Genomic DNA, 19,551 nt, shown 5'->3' with positions numbered 1-19,551 from the left:
ACAAGCCCCAGAGCTGCCTTCCACCTTTCTGTGGTTCTGCTGTGCAGATGGGGTCTGGGCAGCAACAAACAGCCACAGCCTCGTGACTTGCACCCGTGGCAGGACAGTAAAGGCCCAGGTAGATTTGCTTCTTTCTTGATTCTGCAGCTTGAGTTGGTGGCACACAAGAGATGCCAATAATTCACCATTTGTGACTGTTGGAGGCAGTGGCAGCACTGATGGAAACGATTTTTCTTCTAAGCACGGTGGGGGTGTCCTTGTGCTAATGACAATTTCCTGCACCGGGGCATAATTGTCATTATTAACAGTGACACAAATGAAATTTTAATTCTTGCTAATAGATTAAACTCTGGAATGCTTGAAGAGCAGAACTGCTCCAATAAAAGCCCCTGGGCTGTTTCTTTGTAATTTGATGGCCCACGGAAGTGCAGAAACATATCTTATGGCTTTACAAATCTGTGATAATTTCCTTCAACTTTCCCTTTTATTGCCTTGTCATTAAATTCACATTGAGTTCTTAAAACAAAAATGTTTAAAACAGATGTGGCTGTTAAAGTTACAATATGAATTTTACAACCCTACATTTTATGACACTGAAAAAAAAAAAATGTATCAGCCACCAAAGTCAGAGACAAGAAATGGAAGCAGAAGGCAGCAATGAGGGTGACAGATTTCCCCCTAAACCCTGAGCTAGCAGAACAGATTCCAGGCTAAGTGCATGTCAGTGATCAGAAAGGGAATCAGCCAGGGGGCCAGGAATTAGCAAACAGCAAGCAAATAAGGCAAAAAAGGGAAGCAAAACTTTGGTGTCTGAATTCCACTTCTGCCCTTTATCCATGGATCTACCTCACAAGACCTAAGCCAACTCAGTGCAGTGATCCACAGTGTCCTTCAAGCGGTCCTAGGGCAGAGATGCATTCTGCCAGAGGTGATAGCTTAGGTGATGCTGGGAGAGGAAAGGCAGCTCCCATTTCACCTGGCCGCGAAAGCCTGCTCTGGTGCACCAGCAGCTCCACTCGGGGCAGCAGAGGCAGCAGAACCGCAGATATGTCTCTCTGGGTCTCAGAATCACGCACAGCAAGTGCAGAAATGGCCTCTGGCAGCTTGTGATCCCGCACAAGATGTTTGCTGATCTTTTGTGTTTCTCTCTGACTCCAGCTCTCCTGCAAACAAGCTCCGGTGGGTTTATTGCTCACCCTGCTCTGGCCTGTGCTTTGCTAAGGTCTCTGCAGCACTGCGCTGGCCTTTGCTGCACTGCTTTGCCTCCCCTGCACTTCACAGCAACTTCCTCCCGTTTGCTATTCCCACAGCACCCAGCACGCCCTAGCAAACGCCGCTCCGTCAGTCAGCCACACCATGACGCACACTTCTGGCTTCAGCAGCGCAAAAAAAGCCTTCTCCTCTTTGCGGCAGCCCCCCTGCGCCGCAGCTCCTCCCCAGCGGCAGCCGCATTACCTCACGGCCCACAGCCGCCCCCCGCACTCCCCTTCCCCCGCGCTGAGCTCACCGCCGCCCAGGTAACTTTCCATATTAGCAGCTAATCTCTCTGCTCCCACACGGCTGGGGTCACTCAGCATTTCCATGACTTATTTGTTTCAATATCCATAAAAAGTGAGGAAGTCTTTGGCATCAGGCAGCGTTCAGTGATGTCAGGGCTCAGCTGGGTCTTTGTTCCAGCCCCGAGAAGGCTCCCCCGTGCCTGCGCTCCCCCCTGCGGCTGCCCTGTCGCCGGGGAGGGCGGTGCAGGTGTCCTGCTTTCTGATTTAATTTACTGCAGACGTTATTACATCCCTCACGGCTTGGTTCAAAACGATACGGGCCCTTTTCTGTCAGCCCAGCTGTAGGTGCCTGAGAAACGCCTAAGGTAGGAGGGGAGGTCTGGGGCTTGCCGGGGAACGGGATCAAACACTGCCTGTTTCCAGCGCTGCAGTGTCAGCAAGTCTGAGCCCTGCTCTCAACCCCTGTGTCACCCGTGCAGGGGCACAGAGGCAAGAGAGAGCAAAAGACAGTGGGTTTAAAAAACCTCAGAGGTCTGAACTTCCAGAAAGCAGAAGCTGCACTGCCCACAGCAGCTGTGTAGCTCCCCTTGACACCTCTCAGTCCATTTTGCTCACATCTCAAACTTCATTTGGTTGAAATCATCTGCTTATAATCCCTCCCCCATTGCTGGGTGGGACCTGCAAGTAAAGCAACTACATCTGCCAGCATCTTGGGTCTTCTGCCACTGAGACACATTCAGAGTAGGGCTGAGTACCTCTGGTTAATGCCAATGCTCAGTCAGTGTCCCAGACCTCCCAGCAGTGGCATCAAGGAGAAAGCCTTATGTGAAGCCTCTAAAGACTGGCAGAGGGGCTCTAATGTGCCTCTTCATATTGCACCTTTGCTAATTTATTATTGCTGGTTACAGACCCTTCTAGGGTCCGGAGAAGGGCAATGGGGCTGGTGAGGGGTCTGGAGAACAAGCCCGGTCAGGGGCAGCTAAGGGAGCTGGGGTTGTCTGGCCCAGAGAAGTCAAGTTTGAGGGGAGACCTCACTGCTCCCTACAGCTCCATAGGAGGAGGTTGGAGTGAGCTGGAAGTTGGTCTTTTCCCTCAAGTAATCAGGGACAGGAGAAGAGATTATAGAACTGTCAGAGCTGGAAAGGACCTCAAGGATCATCCAGTTCCACCCCCCCTGCCACGGGACTGGTCTTTCCACTAAACCAGGTCACCCAGAACCACATCCAGCCTGGCCTTAAAAGCTTCCAGGGATGAAGCTTCCACCACCTCCCTAGGCAACCTGTTCCAGTGTCTCAGCAGCCTCACGGTGAGGACCTTGTTCCCAATGTCTAGACTTCTTCCTCATCTCTCCTAGCTGGCAAGTAGCTGCACAAGAGCTGCGCTGAAAGCACCACTATCAGTTCCACTCACAAATGCCTGGGACATGATATAATAGCAAAGCTGCTCCAGAGCAGGCAGCCCCCAGATTGCACAGATGTGCTGTGCAGCTGGCTGCCACCCAACAGGCCCCAGCTAGAACAGAGCAAAGAGATTGCACCCAGAAAATCTGAGCAGCTCCTCTGTAGGGTGGCAGAGAGCAGAGTTTGGGCTGTGTTGGTCAGCACTGACCTGCTTGTTCCTGTCAGCAGCAGATGGGACATCACCCACAGGTAACGCCAGCTGGAGCGTCCTTGGAGGCAGCACTGCATTTCCTTTTGTGCTTAGGGAAAAGGAATGCACAGCAGAACAGTGAGGATAAATTCACTGCTGTTCCAGGACATGTTCAAGAGCTAATTGAAGCCCTTCTGATGTCAAGCCGCCTACACAAGGAGGCAAAACAGGTGGAAGAGCAAAGAGTCGTTTGAGGGTTTTGTATCATCAGGCAGCTCCAGGTGTTGCTGTTTATATCCTGACATCCTGACCCACCTGGGTGCTGCCTCTGAAGTTCAGAGACACTGTAAGAAGAGCAAACTCACACAGATTTCACTGAGAAGTTCTTGCCTCCTCCTGCCTTTACAGTCAGGGCTTGGTGTTCGCTGGTGTGGCAACGAGCACAGTGCCTGCATCTTTTGCTTGACCTGGTGTGACTGCGCTGCCTGTGTCTGACTGGTGCCAGCAGTGCAGAAACACCACTCCACAAATACTCCTTGGGGTCAGCTGGAAGCCAAGTAGCTACCTGCTCTGCCAGCTATGAAAGGAGGCTCCTCACAGGACTGAGGCAAAGCTGAAGTAATTGGCTTCGAGAAGCACCCAGGTGTGACAGTGACAGCACCATGGAAATGTGCTTGAGTTCATCAGCTGTCAGATTCCAGCAGCATTTAAATAGAGTGCAGTACAAAACATCTGGGGCCAGCTATTGAAAGGGGATATGAAAACCCTCAACAGGCAGTGAGCATCCAGTGGGTGAAGCAGTGCAGGGTCATGCAGTTAGCATTTAACTGAATCAAACACGGGGTGGAGGAAGGCTGTGTTAAAGCAGCAGCAGCTCCTGACTGTCCTCGTTTTGGAGTGGGTCATGCACATGAAAGCAGACACATATTTGTCAAAACCCGGGGAAATTAGGTATCAGAGCTGTAAAATGACTCTTCCCAGATCTTCCCCTGTGTGGAGTTAACAACCCAAGTGCACAGTCAGAACTGCCTGCACACTGTCAAACTGTGCTTTGGGAGGGGACCCTCCAGACAGCCCCCGGGCTGTTGTGGGGCCCTTTTGCTAAGGCCGTGCAAGAATGAAGTCACAACTGCAGACATTTCCTTCTCACTCATTCTTCCTGCTCCATGTTTCCATGAAGATGGCCACTGACACCTGTAGAGCCCCTTCCCCCCAAGCAGCTCAGCAGGAACCAGGCTGGTCCCAAAAGCTGTGCAGCCAGCAGCAATGGCAGACAATGTTCTTGTCACTGGCTCCCAGCACTGGCACAAAAAGCATCTCCCAGGTGCAGTGTCCCTTCTCCTGCCATCCCACACCACAGCTGGGGGCAAACACAGGGCAGGGCCTGCAGTGAGCAGCTCAGCTTGGGCCAGAGCTGAAGCACTTTGATGGGGAAGAGGAAATCTTTACTCACTTTTCACTTACTGTGGAAGCACAAATGAGAATCCAGCAGTGCTGCTGTGGAGCTCCAGCTCTAGGGAGCACTTTTGTGACAGGATCATCGTGGAGCATTTACTCCTCCTCATGTTGATTTCCTTGTGCAAACCCACGCACAGGACAAGTAAATCTTGTTTGCTAGGAGCCAAGTGAGCAGCACCGCAGCCTGTTGTCTGTGTGCGAGTTCTTTCAGCCCTACACCTCCCTCAGGCATCATTCTGTAGGCCAGGTTAGAACCCCAGGAGTATCCATGGTACTCCACTGCCTGCCTGAGTTCAAACAGGCAAATTCAGTGAGCTTGGATGTGCACAGCCGAATCCTCCATGTGCTGCCTCTCCATTGCTTTGGTTCTTTCAGGCTAACAGAAGTAAATCAGTAAAAGCTTATTTTTGGCAGCAGAGGCAGCAGGTCTGAGTGGAACCAGAAAAGCAGCAGATGAGCTGAAATGCTCCCATTCTTACAGGCTGGTTTCAAACGCTGCGCTTCACTGGAAGCCAAGGCACACGCTAAAGAAAACAAAGCTTGCAGATATTGTTCCCACATTTGCAAACCACTAACATCAGAATATTTTTGAGCATCCTAACTATTCACCGTTTTTGGCTACAACTTTATCTCAGTCACCATCTTCAATGCCAAGTTTATTTTTAAAGAGCAGCCTAGTTCCTGTGCCTTCAGGTTTGTGCAGACAGCTGTTTTGTTTTGCTCTTCCCCTGCTATGGAAAATCTGTCATGCAGCATTTAATTCTAGCACCTAACAGGCTCTCTGGAGACAACAGAGGAGCCTCCAACAAATACGAACCCATCAAGATCCTCAAGCAGGATGAAAAACCCCAAAGTGAAGGCTAAAGCAAAACAGCAGGTCAGGAAGCTCAGAGGGTTGCAGCGCTGATTTCTTTGGCACAAAACCCACTGGGTTAGTCTCGTCCCAACTCCGATTTAAATGGAATTATCCTGAGGTGAAGATGAAGGAATGCAGTGGTGAATCAGGCCCCTTGTTTTGGCTCAGCACAGAGCTGGGAGGAAGGCACTGGGCTGTGGGTGATGCAAGGTGTAAATGAACAAGACGCGTGAGCAAGGCTGGCTGTGTTCCTTGTGCTCCCACCAAACCGCACCAGGGGTTTGTCTGCACAGCTCCGTGGCTGTGCAAGGCTCCTCTCTTTGGTAAGAAAAAGGTTGGGCTGCTCCTTTGAGATGTTAAAAAGCCAAATGGAGCCAAATGGTGCAATGAGACCACAATTTCTCTGGCAAAATGTGGGAGAAGCCACATTTAACTGTGAGTGTTTAAGGCTGCAGGCTTTGGTTTGGGAGCAGTTTGTTGTCTTTGCTTCTAACCTGGCTGCCCAAAATCTGTATTCCATTTTTTTCTCCCCACATGAAGGTTTAAAGGCTGCTCCTGCTGCTGCTCCTTCCTTCCTCCTTGTTACCCAAAGCAACTGGATGGGGCACTTAGTGCCATGGTCTGGTTGATTGGCTAGGGCTGGGTGCTAGGTTGGACTGGATGAGCTTGGAGCTCTCTTCCAACCTGGCTGATTTTATGATTCTATGATTCTAAGCAAAGATGTTCCCTGCCCTGACTGATGTGCAGAGAGCAAGGCCTGGCTGGACAGTCGTGCAGGCTGCAGGGTGCTCTGCTGTGGTTGTAGCCCTCAGGAGCACTGAGGCTGGTGACTCAGCCTGGCTTCAGGCTCTTGTAAACACTGAGCTGCGCGCATCAGGCACCGGCCTGAGCCAAGGGCTGGCCAGACAGTCCTGAAACAGGAGGGCTGGATACTCATGGCTACAAGGCTGGCCAGCTAGACCCAGGAGTTGTGGCTTTCTGTGCACATTGAGCATTTTCTAAGACAGGGCCGTAAGACAGGCAGAGGTCAGCAGAGAAACACCCACTGGAATGTGCAGAGCTGTTGCCCAAGGGTCACACTGAAGCTCTGCTGGTGTGTTTGCTGGGTAAGGAGATGTTGCTGCACTCGAAATCAATGAAGTCTATTGAGAATCGCAGTTCTGAGGACAATCTGAACCTTTGCAGTTCAGAGAGGGCATCACGACTGCTCTGAGCATCAATGGGCCTATTCTTACACGGGTGAGGGAACCTCCCTGCCATGCTGGAGCTGTGCTGTCAGGCTTGCAGGGAATATGACCTGGGTGTACGCGAGACTCCCGGAGAGACAAGCCACACTTCTGGAAGCAGCTTCCTGCCTTTCCAGGATGACTCTTCTGGAGATTTTCATATCTGACTGCAATCTGCCTGCATTTTAAAGAGAAGCTTAGCTGAGCAGGGGCTTCTCGCTGTGTTTCACAATACCTGGCACTGGCTGCTGCCACAGTGAGCACAAACGCCCTAAGAAAAACACCACTTCAGCCATAATTTCCTGTCTTTCTGTTCCTGCTTTTGGGGGCTATGCATACCATTACCTAGGGCTTAGCAGTGTTGTGAAAGACACTAACCAAGTGTAATGACTTGGGGAATGCAGCTCACTTTAGAGTTTCCAGAAATCCTTCTCCCTGAAGAAGCCTTTCCAGCTATTTTCTGGGCAGCAGCAGGAGAAATCAGCGTGCCCAGGCAGCAGCAGTGTGAGCTCTCGCTGGACGCGCGCTGTCAGGCGCAGAAGGCGTTTGCTGGGCAGCTCTTGAGGTATGCATGCCACAAGATTTTGTCGAGGAAACTCAAGTTCATGTCCTATTTTGCAAGAGGTATCTTCCCCAAAAGGGCTGGGCACACCTCCAGAGAAAACTCATCGCTGCTGTGGAGCAAGCTTGAGAGGCCAAATGCTTAGAGTCTGGAAACAATGCCCACACTGCTCCTGCACCGCTTGGTGACCTCTGGCCTGCAGTGCTGGGACCGCAGCTTGTGCTGGGACCGCAGCTTGTGCTGGAGGTTCTGCAACCTGGAGCACTGCAGTGGGGCACTGGAGCTGCTTTCAGCACCATCTGCCTGGCAGCAGCCTGTGTGCAGCCCCTTGATGGGTGTTCTCAAAGCTCAAGAAGGTCCCTGATTCTTGCTCAGAGCTGTAGTAAGTTGTGCTAGTTGGAGTGTTTTGATGAGAGAAATGAGATGACAGGCTGTGAAAAGGAAACAATGCTGATGTCTGCTGCACTCACAGCCTTGCTGAGATGTATAAAAGCAAGGACACAGACACAGAAAAGACAGTGAGAAAGTTTCTATCTGTCGGGGTTGGTGTCTGTGTTTTCCCCCTGGGCTTCTGCAGCTCTGCTTGGATCTGTGTAACCCAACTAATCATTCTGCTTCTAACTCCCCCTTGCTGATCCTCCCAACTCACCTTGCACATCAGGCAGACTCTGGGATAAGGTAGAGGGGTGGAAAGAAGGTGGAAGGGTGGTTGGGAGCCCCTCCTGGGGACTGATTTCTGGGAGTGCTGTTGTGTATGCTATACCTTGCATAATTCTGTGTATAGTAGATATTTGTAATGTACTGTAAATATCTGCTTGTGTAACTGTGCTAAGCTGTGAATATAGCTTCATTCCTTAACCTCCAGCCAGCTGAGTCTAGTCTGGGTGAGTTCACTGTGTGTGGGGGTGGGTAACCCCCAAACCATCACGTAAGTGCTCCTAGGATTTCTGCCCTTTTGTTAGACAGACCAGTTTGATTTGTAAATGTTTGTTAACTAGGACACAAACTAACTCAGGCAGCTCATTCTGTGCCTCAAGGGGACACTGAGGTTCATAGAATCATAGAATCAACCAGGTTGGAAGAGGCCTCCAAGCTCATCCAGTCCAACCTAGCACCCAGCCCTGTCCAATCAACCAGACCATGGCACTGAGTGTTGTACCAGCCCCAACTAGAAAATTACCAGCAAGCAAGGCAGAGAAGGAGAGTCAGGTTCTGTTATCTGTGCTCACCTGAACTGGCACTTACATAGAAGTAACTCCATGGAAGCTGACAGCTGCTGAATGAGGAAAAGATCAGCATTAAAATGATATGCAAATAACATTACAGCCCCTGTGTGAGGCCCCCTCTTGTAATGACGGAACTGCAGGTCAAGGGTGAGAAGGATCTACAGCAAGGAGCAGAGTGGAAAGGGAAAAGGAAAACCTCTGCTCTGAGTTGTTTTGGGTTTTTTTTCCTGAACACTGTGGAAATAGTTGAGTTTGTCTCAGGAGGTAGAAAAGGTTTCACTCATTTACTAATGCCTTAATTTTTCTTCTGACCCCTTGGATCATTTAATTGGGCTCCTTGGAAAGGCAGCAGGTAGGTAACCTGCATGCAGAATTAGCCAGTTGGGTCCCCTGCCAAGAGTGTGTCATTCAGCACCGGTGAGTGCCAGCAGGGTCAGGCATGACACATGGTGCAGCTCTGAAAAGCAAACAAGCTTGAGGTCTCGTCCATAAAGCATGGAACACACTCAGGGCTGTCTCGGGCTCTTTCAGCAGTTCCTCATGCATGACCAGAGGTGTGGATTTTATGTGCAGCTCATAAAGAAAACTCTCCCATTTGCACGCCGCAGGCTCCAGCAGGTGATGGCTCAGGGCAGCAGAGGAGCTGAAAAAACCTTGGCAGACATGAAACTGCTTCTGCGTGTGAAGGACAGAGCAGGCATCAGCTGCTGGGCTGGCTTGAGGAGCCAAGCAGCCGGTCTGAAGTTTGGCTGACAGGCACTGCTTCGTGTCCCATCAGGACTGGCTCAGGCCCTCTGGGAGGTGAACTTTTAGGAATCTGCTGGGAAATGCATTTTAAATGGCAGGAAATGCCCTGGCAGGGTCCACCCTTTGCTTTCAGTGCAAGTGTGGAGCTTTGCACAGCTACCAGGCAGTTGCTGGTGCCCTATCTGGGCAGTCGCTGGCACAAAGTCCTGGGTGGATTTTGCAGCAGGCTGTGTGTAAACGAGCTCCAGACCTCTCTGCAGCCACCTGAAAAGCACTTGCAAGCACCAGAGCTGCACTCTGCTGACTTTCTGCCTTTGCTGGAAGTCATCAGGGATGATTGGGTCTGCAGCAAGGAGGCACACTGGGGCTAATCCAGAACTGATGAGCAGAGAGGCTGTTTCCTGGCCACAGAAGAGTAATTTGATGGGGTTCACACCATCACTTGCATCAATTCACCCTTACCTGAAACCTCTGCCTTGCCTTCAGTTCATTTCCTTTCAAAATCCAGACTCACACATGATAAAGCTTTACCTGCCCGTGCACAGTGAGGAGCCATCAGACATCTGCTTCAAGAGGCTCCTGTCTCCATCAGTTGCTTCTGCTCTTCCCCAGCCCCAACTGTGACTTGGGCACCAGTTACCTGTTCCTTTGAGGGTGTGTGGCCAAGTCTGGTTTAGTTAAATAAATGCTTGTTTTGATGAGGACTTTCACACTCCCTGTGGGACACCCGACATGGGAAGCACTCATAAAGCCAGTGATGAAGACCAACAGTGACATCCATATGCCATGACTGCCCCAAAACCAGGACCCAGACATGCATCTCAGCAGTTCTGCACTCATCCAGCACTCACATTGGACCTCCTCTCTGTCTCGCAGCCTGCTCTGCAAAACAGCCCCTGAACAACAGAGGATGAGCAGGGAATGTCTGAAGGATTTTGGCATCTCAGGCTGCCCACACTGCCTCTTAGCACTGACGTTTTCTTATTGTGGACACTTCATAAGACATTGCTTTTATTTGTTGAGGCACAGGCAAACTTGCATGTTCCAAATACAAAGATCTGGCAGATCTGCCAAGTCAAGAACTTTGTGTTTCTTAGTATTTGAGCCTTTTAAAGCCTCAATTCTAAGCTCTTCTCCACAAGGAGGAAAGCTTGTGGCTGGTCTGTGTGCTTGCTTAGGTGAGGTAGGAGGGAATGCTGACAAACTCGTGGGTTCCAGAAGCTGGAGATTTAAGAAGGGCACCCAGTGACAGTCATAAGACTTTGATGTTTTGGATGATGGATTTTCCACTACTGCCACTGGTGACCACTCGACAACATGTCTGTACCCTCATGTTGCTGTTACTCAGCAGTTCTGTGCTCTCATTACAAACCCATTCCTTTTGTGCCATTCTTGGCATCCCGCACAGAGCAGAGCCCAGGTATGGATGTCTCTCAGTTCTCCACAATGCTCAGGGACATGAGGTTAATGCACTCTGCAAGCTGTGGTCCAGCAAGGGTTATCACCAGATTATCTGCAGGAAATGAGGGCAGGCAGCACTTTTGCACACTCAGAAGCACAGAACCCGAAGCAGCATTTAAAAAACCCCAGCACCCTGCAATCTTCTTGTCTAACAAAGGAGATACTGTTTGGAAGACAGAAAACAAATTAATTTTCTACTATGACCTCATTAAAATTGGATTTAGGTCCCAACGCAAAAGAATTTTAGAACAACATTAGTCTCTTGCCCTTCAATCTCCATCCCTCGAAGCTGCTCTATTTATTAACTCCCCTGCCAGAAAGCTATTTTGACTGGCCTGCAGCTGAGCAGTCTCTCCCCAGAAGCTCCCACATGAGGGCCATTTCCGTGCTCATTTCTGCTCAGCAAAGAGGGTGTTCCCAGCCCGATCACCTTTAATCAGAGCACTCCTGCCTCAGACAGTCGCTCACACCGCCGAGAGCTGGGGCTGAGCCCGGCCAGGAGCGCAGAGCAGGGCGAGGGCAGCGCCTCGCTGGTCTGCAGCCAGCGGAGATCAGCCGCGACCTGCTCCCTCCTCCCCGCATGGCCAACCCAGAGAGTGCTCGGCACAGCCAAAGAGCCTCAGCTGGCGATTTTGATACGAGACACATCCAGCCGGAGGGAACAAATCGCTCCTCTGTGTTCGGCATGCTCCAGTGCCTGCCGAGGGCTGTGCTCGAGAGACGCAGCAGCTTGGCTTGGCAGGAGCAGCCTCGCAAAACAAAGGAGAGGACTCTGCGATGAGACTCAAGTTCATCCCAAAAGCAACAAAAGAAAGCAGTTTGGGAAGCTGGACATGCGCGGGTGGGAAGCTGTCAAGACACGAGTTTCCTTCCTAAGCGGCACCGTGCAACAAACCGTTGTTCTGTGCAGCCCCAAAGCATGACTCTGTAAAAGATAACCACCGCCGGAGTTTGTGTCCCAGCTTTCCCTCGGGAAGCCGGAGCTGAGGACAGGGCAGGGGAGCTCTTCCCTCTCCCTGCTCCCATCTGTCTGCTGTTAAAGTCCCAGCTCTTCGGGCCCGGCACTGTTTTCTCAGGTGAAAGGAAAATGGGATCTCAGATTCTACTGAAACGAAACCACGGCTGCGAGGTGCGAAGAGAGTGGATGTCTGCAGACAAGGCAGAGTGGGAGGCTGCCGGTGCCCCTCCTGCAGCTGTGCCAGCTGCCTGGGCGTGAAATCCTCACACCCCACAGCAGAGATACGAGTCTAAGAGTCACAAGATTTGAGAAGGTAGAAAGTGTGAGAGATGTGCTTTGTTTTGCTGAGCAGGAGTGGAAAGCAGTGAAAACTGCAAGCTTAGTCTGTCACCAAAAATCTGAAACAAAAGGAAAGCCCTTTCTGGGCAGCTGCCTGTCTTCAGAAACAAAACCCAGGAGCAGTACATTTGTTTTACTGAGCTAGGACGCGGAGTTCTTTTCAATACTTGACTGACCCCATCGAATGCTCCTTTTGAGTTTCCTTTGTCTGATGTTTTGCTGAACAAAGACTCCTACAGGTCTGCAGACGTCAAATAGGGAAAACGTTTCTGCCTCTCTGACTGCTTCTGCTCCTGTTGGATAATGCTACTCATAAGAGCCTTGTTCGGGAAGGCTCTCGGTAGGAGAGAATCCTGCTCCCACTTCCTATGCTCCAAATGACAATATCAAAATGCTGCTGCTTTATTCTGTACCTGCTCAGAAAATCATTTCATGTTTTGGCAACTGAAATTTTTGCTTCCCACCTCTGCTGGCAGGGCAGGAGGGTTTCCAGTTTCTTAACTTTTCCCCTCTCTACAAAGAACAGTATGGCTTGAAAGGAGCACAAAAAGAGAAAGAAAATGTAAAACAGGGAAGAGGGGAAGCGATATTGCCTTGCCTGGAGGATGTAAACGATGTTTACTTATCCCCATAGGCCAAACTACAGCCCTATTTTCTCTTTAAAACATAACTTGGTTCTAAATGCCTCTCTTCCCAAACAGTTATGCAGGTTTGGGAACAATGCAGGCTGTCTTTTCCAGTTTACAAGTAATAAAGTGTAACTTCCAGGAAGGAAAGCCAAGATAAAGCTTCCTGTCATCTTCCCATACAGTGGCTGCTATATTCATCTGCAGAACTAAGCATGCAGAAATATACACAGACATGAAAGGCAGGTTTGGAGTGCACACAAGTGCATGGCTGATGAGGAGACTTCTGTTTGCTAGCCTGTAGCCAGACCTCTCCAAGTGCAGTGCTTGTCAGCCTGCTCTGAACATTGAATTCAGAGACAAATGCTCTCAAGGCTCTTCCTCACTGACAATTGTCACAACAGCAAAGACAAGCCACATGCAGAGGGTTACACACACACAGCCCGACAAAACCCAGGCCTGCAGAAGCAGTGCCCATGCTCCCTGCAGTGGGCCTGAGTTTGTCTGGTGTAGAACTAAGTCCCCCAGCACTCCAGGTTTATGGTAGTGTAATGTAGTGGTAAATCAGGGCCATGCTGCTGATCTCAACCAGAATAACCAGCATGGTTTTCATTTCAGAAGGGGGAAAAAAAAAAGAGTTAGCAAGAGAAAGTTTGCCAGTTTCAGCACTTCCTGGCCGCCAGGAACACTTACTGAAAATCAATGGTCTGTCCAAAACCTAATGTGAGCAGAAACTGCAGTGCAGCTGTTCAGAATCTATACTGCTTCCTAGGCAAAGTTTCTGAGCCCTTTCAGGCCTTTAGAATAATAAAAGTGATTAATGGTCCTGAGCACTGTGCACCAAGTGTTTTGAAGTGTAACCTGCTACTTGTAATGCACTCAATATTTCTGATCTGTGCTGCCCTGGCACACGGGGCCTCTGGAAGGTACTGTTAGAATGGGCCATGTCTGAAATGAATGAAGAGAGGCTCCTGAAGTCTGGCAGCAAAAACATTTTCTCCCAAACCGAGGCATTATTTTCCATGGCTTTGTAAAGACAGCAGTGACTGTGGCCACAGACAGATCCCTGCTCTTGTGCAAAGACACAGCTGAAGGGAGCAGTGAGGGAGCCATGCAGTGCTCTAGAGCAGAATGGTTTGTCTTGTTCGGTGCAGGAGTTTGCTGTGAAGGAATCTCAACTTGTTTTGGAGAAACATGAAAGTGTTTGGTCTTCTTGGGGCCTGTGCACAGCAAAAAGAGGCTCAAAAGCTTCATGGAACAACTTCCTCCACCTAGGCCTGCCATATCCCTGCCCTTTCTGGGTGCTGCCCCAGCCATAAGCGCAACCCTTAGAGCCAGTTTGGTCTATGTCAAGAGCTGGTGGACTCACCTAAGCAGTAGAATCCACTGAGGCACAGGAAGATGCTAGTGACCAGCACATAGCAGGCACTTGCACAGTACAGCTGCCCAGGTCACCATGGAGCACTTTGGCTGGCACCAAGCCCATCTGCAGCTGCCACATGCCAGCCCCCCATGTCTGCTCATGCAGAGGCTGCAGTTGCACAACCACCTTCTCCTGAACAAGTGGACTCAAGCCTGAACTGTCGGCTGGCTCCCCACTTACCCTGACTTGTCTGCTCATGCCCCATACCGAATTCAAGCAAACACACTGATGAATTTGGGCCTCATTTATCTCCAGGTATTGCCAGGGCCATGAATGTATGTAGAGGCCTCAACTGCTCTCAGGCCACGCCTGGAACCTGCACCCACAGCTGCTGCTCATGACCCAGCAGTGCAATTTAAGATCAGTCCCAGGGTAGAGAGACCTTGCCTAGGCTTGAGGAGTTAGTGCCTCCAGCCTTGGCTGTGGGGTGAACCTTAGCCATGTGCTGTGGGTAGTTCATCCCTGGTCTTCTTTTAGACCACTTTAGTTCCATTGCTGGACCTTGGATCTGGCTCACTGCTCCCTGTGGGTCCCACTGCCAGCATCCATCACTGCCTGTCCTGGGGTCATACTTCCCTCAGGAAATTTGTTGCTATTTGCTGCTCCTTGGAGAAAAACCAACAAACTACCCACCCAAAGCCAACAACCCCCAACCAACCCAAACATAAACTTTAAGTGAAAAGTTGTTGGGGTGGGAAAAGAGCAACAAAATACAATGGAAGAGGAGAAAGCTTGCTGGCTGGGCTGGGTGTCCACCCCTGCTACCTGCCACTACCCTGTCTGCCTGGGGGGTGCACTGGAAGCTGAGGGAAGCATTACCAGGGACACTCAGTTAACATTTATAGAGGGGTAATGTGCTAAGTTCTTATGAAACTTTTTACTCTGCATTTACAGGCCTTGCATGCAATATTATTTTGGAGACAGCATATTGTATTCATTAGATATTTCAAACAGTATAAACAAGGCAGTAGAAGTACTCAAATTGCTGCAAGCCAGATGCAGATCTTATCATCCTACCTCCCACAATATGGAATCAACCACTCCTTGAAAGGCCCAAGCCGTTCTGCTTCCAGCCCAGCAGACGAGTGGATCTCCCGGGTGGGTGCTGACCCATGCCAAGCAGAGCAGAGATTTGCCTGTCCCCTCTCTCTGCTAAGACAGAACACGAAGTGCAGCCTCCTGCCTGAGCCCTGGCTAGAGCAGTGGAAGGCAAGTGCAGGCTCAAGCAAAAATCAAGGTAAGAATTAGATCAGCAGAAGTCACATTTTTGCAGCATAAGGGAACATTTTAGTCTAGCTATCTTCTGGAGCACAGAAAGAAAAGGAAACATTTCACCAGAGTCAGTTTTTAAAAGAATTATTCTGGGTAAATTGATCCATGGAGAACTGCTCCCAAAACTATAAATCCAATTGATTTACTTGCTTTACACTTCTGAAGGGTGACCAAAGAGTTAGTGGAAGGTGGCATGGAGCCCTCAGCCTCACAGGTTGGGGACGTGGCTTCTTGCTGCCTGTAATATGTATTACCAAGATGCAAATGATCTCTGCTTCGCAGCACGCTGAAAGGGAATCGTTGCGTCCTTGAGCCCCAGAAGAGAGAACAGGCTGTCTGTGATCTCCTAGGCTACCTGACTGCCTCTGAGTTTCTTCAATTTCAGTGCACCTGCTAGGAAAGAGCATTTCTTGTTTAATTGGGAGTGGGTCTTTACAGTTTATGTTCAGCAAATGCAGTGCAAGTTGCCCTCGGCAGCCTATCTGCCTTGGCACTTCCCAGCCCTTCAGCCTGAAGCCTTCTGCCCTTGCCTTAGTTTGTAAAAGCAGTTTAAGCCCAATGGCTGCTAACGATGGGGAAACAGCAAAACGTTCTTAAGCGTCTGTTGCACTCTCAGCTTAGGTTAAAACACTTTGCACTTAACAGCCATCCCGAGGAGCAGTTTTTACAGTGTCCCCTGAAGTTCTCCAGCCGAAGCTCTGCAGCAGCTGGGTTGGCTCACCTCAGCAGGGCAGCCGGTCTGGCAGAACGGACTCGTGGTCACTCCTCCTGGCAGCCTTCCCTGTTGTGGCAGCGCAACTCTGGCTGTGAAAATGCTGTCCTGAGCAAGCCTTAGTTCCGCTCGTAAATCAGTGGGATGAAAGGGCTGAAGGCCTGGTGCTGTGCTGTAGTTAAATTACACCCAACGTGCAGCTGAGTTTGTCCCTGCATTTCCATCAGGTGGAATGAGATGTAGAGAAAAGCTGGCTGAGGGCAGAGCACAGGTTAGAAAGCCAGATGAGATTTCTTGAGCCAAAGCAGATGGATTTTAGGCAAACATCCTCCAGTTTAAAGTAACGAACCAAAGCATTTGTCTTTGATTATCCATTTTAATGTGCATGGTAATGAAACTTTATTCCCCTGGGGACAGACACGTTAAATAAAGCTCCCGAGTGCCTGTGTTCTGGTTATGAATCAAACTCCTCCTTGCAGTCAAACCCTGATGTGAAGTTGGAAGGAGAGTGGCTTTGGGTTCACGTGGGAGTAAACTTCCCAAATAGTTGCCAGTTCTACAAGACAAATTAAATGGAAGAGTCCCAGAAGGCTTGGCAGCCACGGTACCAGCAGCGCTGCTGAGCTGCTGCCACAGCCACAGCCGAGCAACTCTGATGCTCTGGCAGCAACAGCCAGATGGTGTCTGATCTGGATGCCACCCAAAATTCACTTTTTTTTGGCTTACTGCAACATCGTAGGGGTCAGAAACAACCTGAGTGATGTCCCTGAATTACATTTGCCTCGTGCACGCTGCTCTGGTCACAAAGAAGCAGAACCCAAAGTCGTCATTTGTGGTAGGTTTGCCAGCCTATGGAATTCCTGTCTTCCCTGAGGAGGAAGCTGATATCTACAAAATACTTAACCTGAGATGTTAAAAAATGGGGGGAGGGGGAAGAGCTAGTGAGAAAATTTCACAAACACCTTCTGTGTTCTTTCACAGCCAGGGCAGTGGACCATACATCTTCCTTCTGGGAAAGCAGCTCCATCCTATTTCCAAAGGGAATGTTGTCTCATTAGGAATTAAGGCAAGTTTTCTTAGTCTGCCTCATAATGCCCATACCGATTAGAACTGAAACCATCCCTTTCCCAGCTCTGCTCGGGTGTGAAAGCCCCAGAGTCAGGCACCTCCTCTCCCAGTGCTTCAGTGTCCACATTCTCCTTAGTGATTTTTATTACTGGTAATTGAAATAACATCCAACCTTAACTCAGAAACGTTGCTTCAGCTCTGTGTCAGGGCAGGATTTCCAGTCTCTCCTGCAGAACATCATCCCTTCCACCAGCAGAGCCACAGCCATTTCCCATGCTCAGGATCAGGGTTCCCAACTGCAGGTGCTGAGGTGAGTCAGCAGGAAGCTTCTCTTGGCACATCCTGCTGCATCCCAAGCTGAGAAGGCCACACAGCACAAGAATTTCTGCTCTCCCCATGTGCTGTTAAAAGAGCTCTTAAAAAACTCACAGAGAAGAAAAGATCAAAATGGTCTCAAAAGTTATTTCCCATTTCAGTACTTTTCATGCAAGCTAAGTGTTGTGCACTTGTGCTGAGAGGTGACCGGGTCCTGTTCTACAGATGGCTGTGTGCTGTCCCCAGCAGCATCTCACCCTGCAGCAACCCAGGGCCTTCCTGGGTTCCTTCACAAGTCGCTCTGCTGCTGAAGTGCAAGGCAGGAGGAAGGATCCTCTGTTGCTGCAGGAGACATGCCAAGGAAAATACTGGGAGGGCATTAAAGGAAAAAAAAAGGGTAGTAAAAAATTCTGCTCTTTCTCCTTTCAAGGCAGTGGTGGAAATTGAGTAATGAAGGCCGTCTGCAGCGGGTACAAAGGGCCAGAGCTTCAGCCAGTGTAAAATAGCAACCTTCTACCTTTAAAATACAGAAAGAGGAAGGGGACCTAAAACTGAAAAACAGAGAGGCACATTTGATCATTCGGTGGTGAGGGGATCAGGCACTCCTCAGTCGCGGGGGTTTATTTGTGTGCATTGTGTCAGTGATTGCAAACCATATGTTTTAAGAGCAGCTTCAATAGTATCAGTAGCTGCAGTCCTCCTCTCAGATTACTTTTTACTGCCTGCCTAATTCTGAGCTCTAATAGCTAACATGCACTTTGTTTATCACTTACAAATGTTCTGAATTTCGATGAGGCAGGCTGACCAACACGTATTGATTTGTCATCAGTCCTGGAGACCCAGCCGGCACTTTGCCTAACAACATGGCCTGCCACTTTGCAAAGGAGTCTTTCTTAGGCATGAGAGCAACCTCGGCATTGATGGCTCTGCTTCTGAATGCTGAGCACGAGATGTTAGCGCTGGGATCCTGGCACAGCTCTTGTCATCCCTGGAAGAATCCATCCTCCAAGGTGCTGAGCCTCCTGGCATCAAAAGTGCAACCGAGTGTAGCACTGTTGAGTCCCCTCGGAGGGCACTCCTGCTAAGTAGGCAGCCCTGTACTGAGTGCTGTGCTGCACTGGGCTCAGCCTGCTGGGATTAGAATTCAAGATATACTTAAAGTCTTTCCAGGATCAGGCCCTCAGGACTGAGTACTAGTACATGAAATAAGTCTTTTGAGGTAGTTTTGGTTAGCTGTACGAGAGAGAAACTCCAAGTAGCTTGTGTTAGCTATCCTCTCATGGCTGGAGGGCAGGGCTCCTCTCCTCTGCCTGAAACACTGCATGAGTGAGTGATGTTCTGACAGGAGCAGCAGCAGTTCTGGGCGTTCACGAGGGAGGAAGCAACCATTAGTCTTGAGAATGACATTTCAGTGGAGTCCACAAACTCCAGGAAATGTTCTGGTTGCCAAACTGCGCAGTTCTGCTGAGAGTCTCCTCAGAGGTGGGGGCTGGGGAGCTCTGCTGGTCGGGGTTTGTTGGATAGGTTTTTGCCCATGGAGCTCGAGCTCCGGCACACTGTGGAAAGGTGAACATGTGAGAGTCTTGGGTGTAGCTTTAGAAGACAAGCGAGGCCCTCGGTGTCGTGGCTGCAAAGAAGCTGAAAACACGAACCAAGGGCCAGAGAACAATTGGTGAGAGCCCAAAATGCATTGCTCTTAACATCTTATACTTTGTAAAGCAATTTCATGACCCTCAGGGTCTGACTTGGAGTCTTTCTATGCTTGGGGCTAACCATATTCAGCACCCCAATAAATCCTCTGTATCCTTTCTGAGGGCTTCTCACCATGGCTTGTACCAGAGGGTGGCATCAGACCTTAGGCATCAGAGAGGACAACGAAGTCAAATAGTGACCAGTTTCTTGGTTTTGAAAATGGCACAGTTGCTTGTCCTGATGGGTGGTGAGGGACTGCAGAAACAGGAACTACACCTTCCAGGTAGCTGAACTTTGGATCCAGCTCCTTGTCTCCTCTCGGAGAGGCTGAGATGTAGCTGCTGGCTCTCCCACACTGTGGGGTAAGCTCTCTGGATCCCAGGCTCTGGCAGAAGGCAGCTCCTTGTGTGCCGTAAGGATAGGGTATGGGCTGCTCAGGTGCCCCAGGCTGCCAAGGAAGGGGAACATTAGTTCCTCAGCCAGTCCAGGAGCTGTCACCTGAGCCGGTTACTGGGAGCATT

General features: G+C 50.0%; 1 long non-coding RNA gene across 1 annotated transcript; it reads right to left on the bottom strand.

The window, feature by feature from the left end:
• Window positions 1-459: 459 nt before the first annotated feature.
• On the bottom strand, window positions 460-3,305 carry LOC135188402 (uncharacterized). Its single transcript, XR_010307682.1, has 2 exons — window positions 3,108-3,305; window positions 460-1,163 (listed from the first exon to the last, which is right to left on the bottom strand). It is a non-coding gene; the product is annotated as an uncharacterized LOC135188402 (long non-coding RNA).
• Between the last annotated feature and the right edge of the window lie 16,246 nt (window positions 3,306-19,551).

Source organism: Pogoniulus pusillus, chromosome 29 (genome assembly GCF_015220805.1).
Source record: "Pogoniulus pusillus isolate bPogPus1 chromosome 29, bPogPus1.pri, whole genome shotgun sequence".
Lineage (NCBI taxonomy): Eukaryota > Metazoa > Chordata > Aves > Piciformes > Lybiidae > Pogoniulus > Pogoniulus pusillus.
Note: the sequence above shows the minus strand (reverse complement) of the source record. Positions and strands in the feature narration are given on the sequence as shown.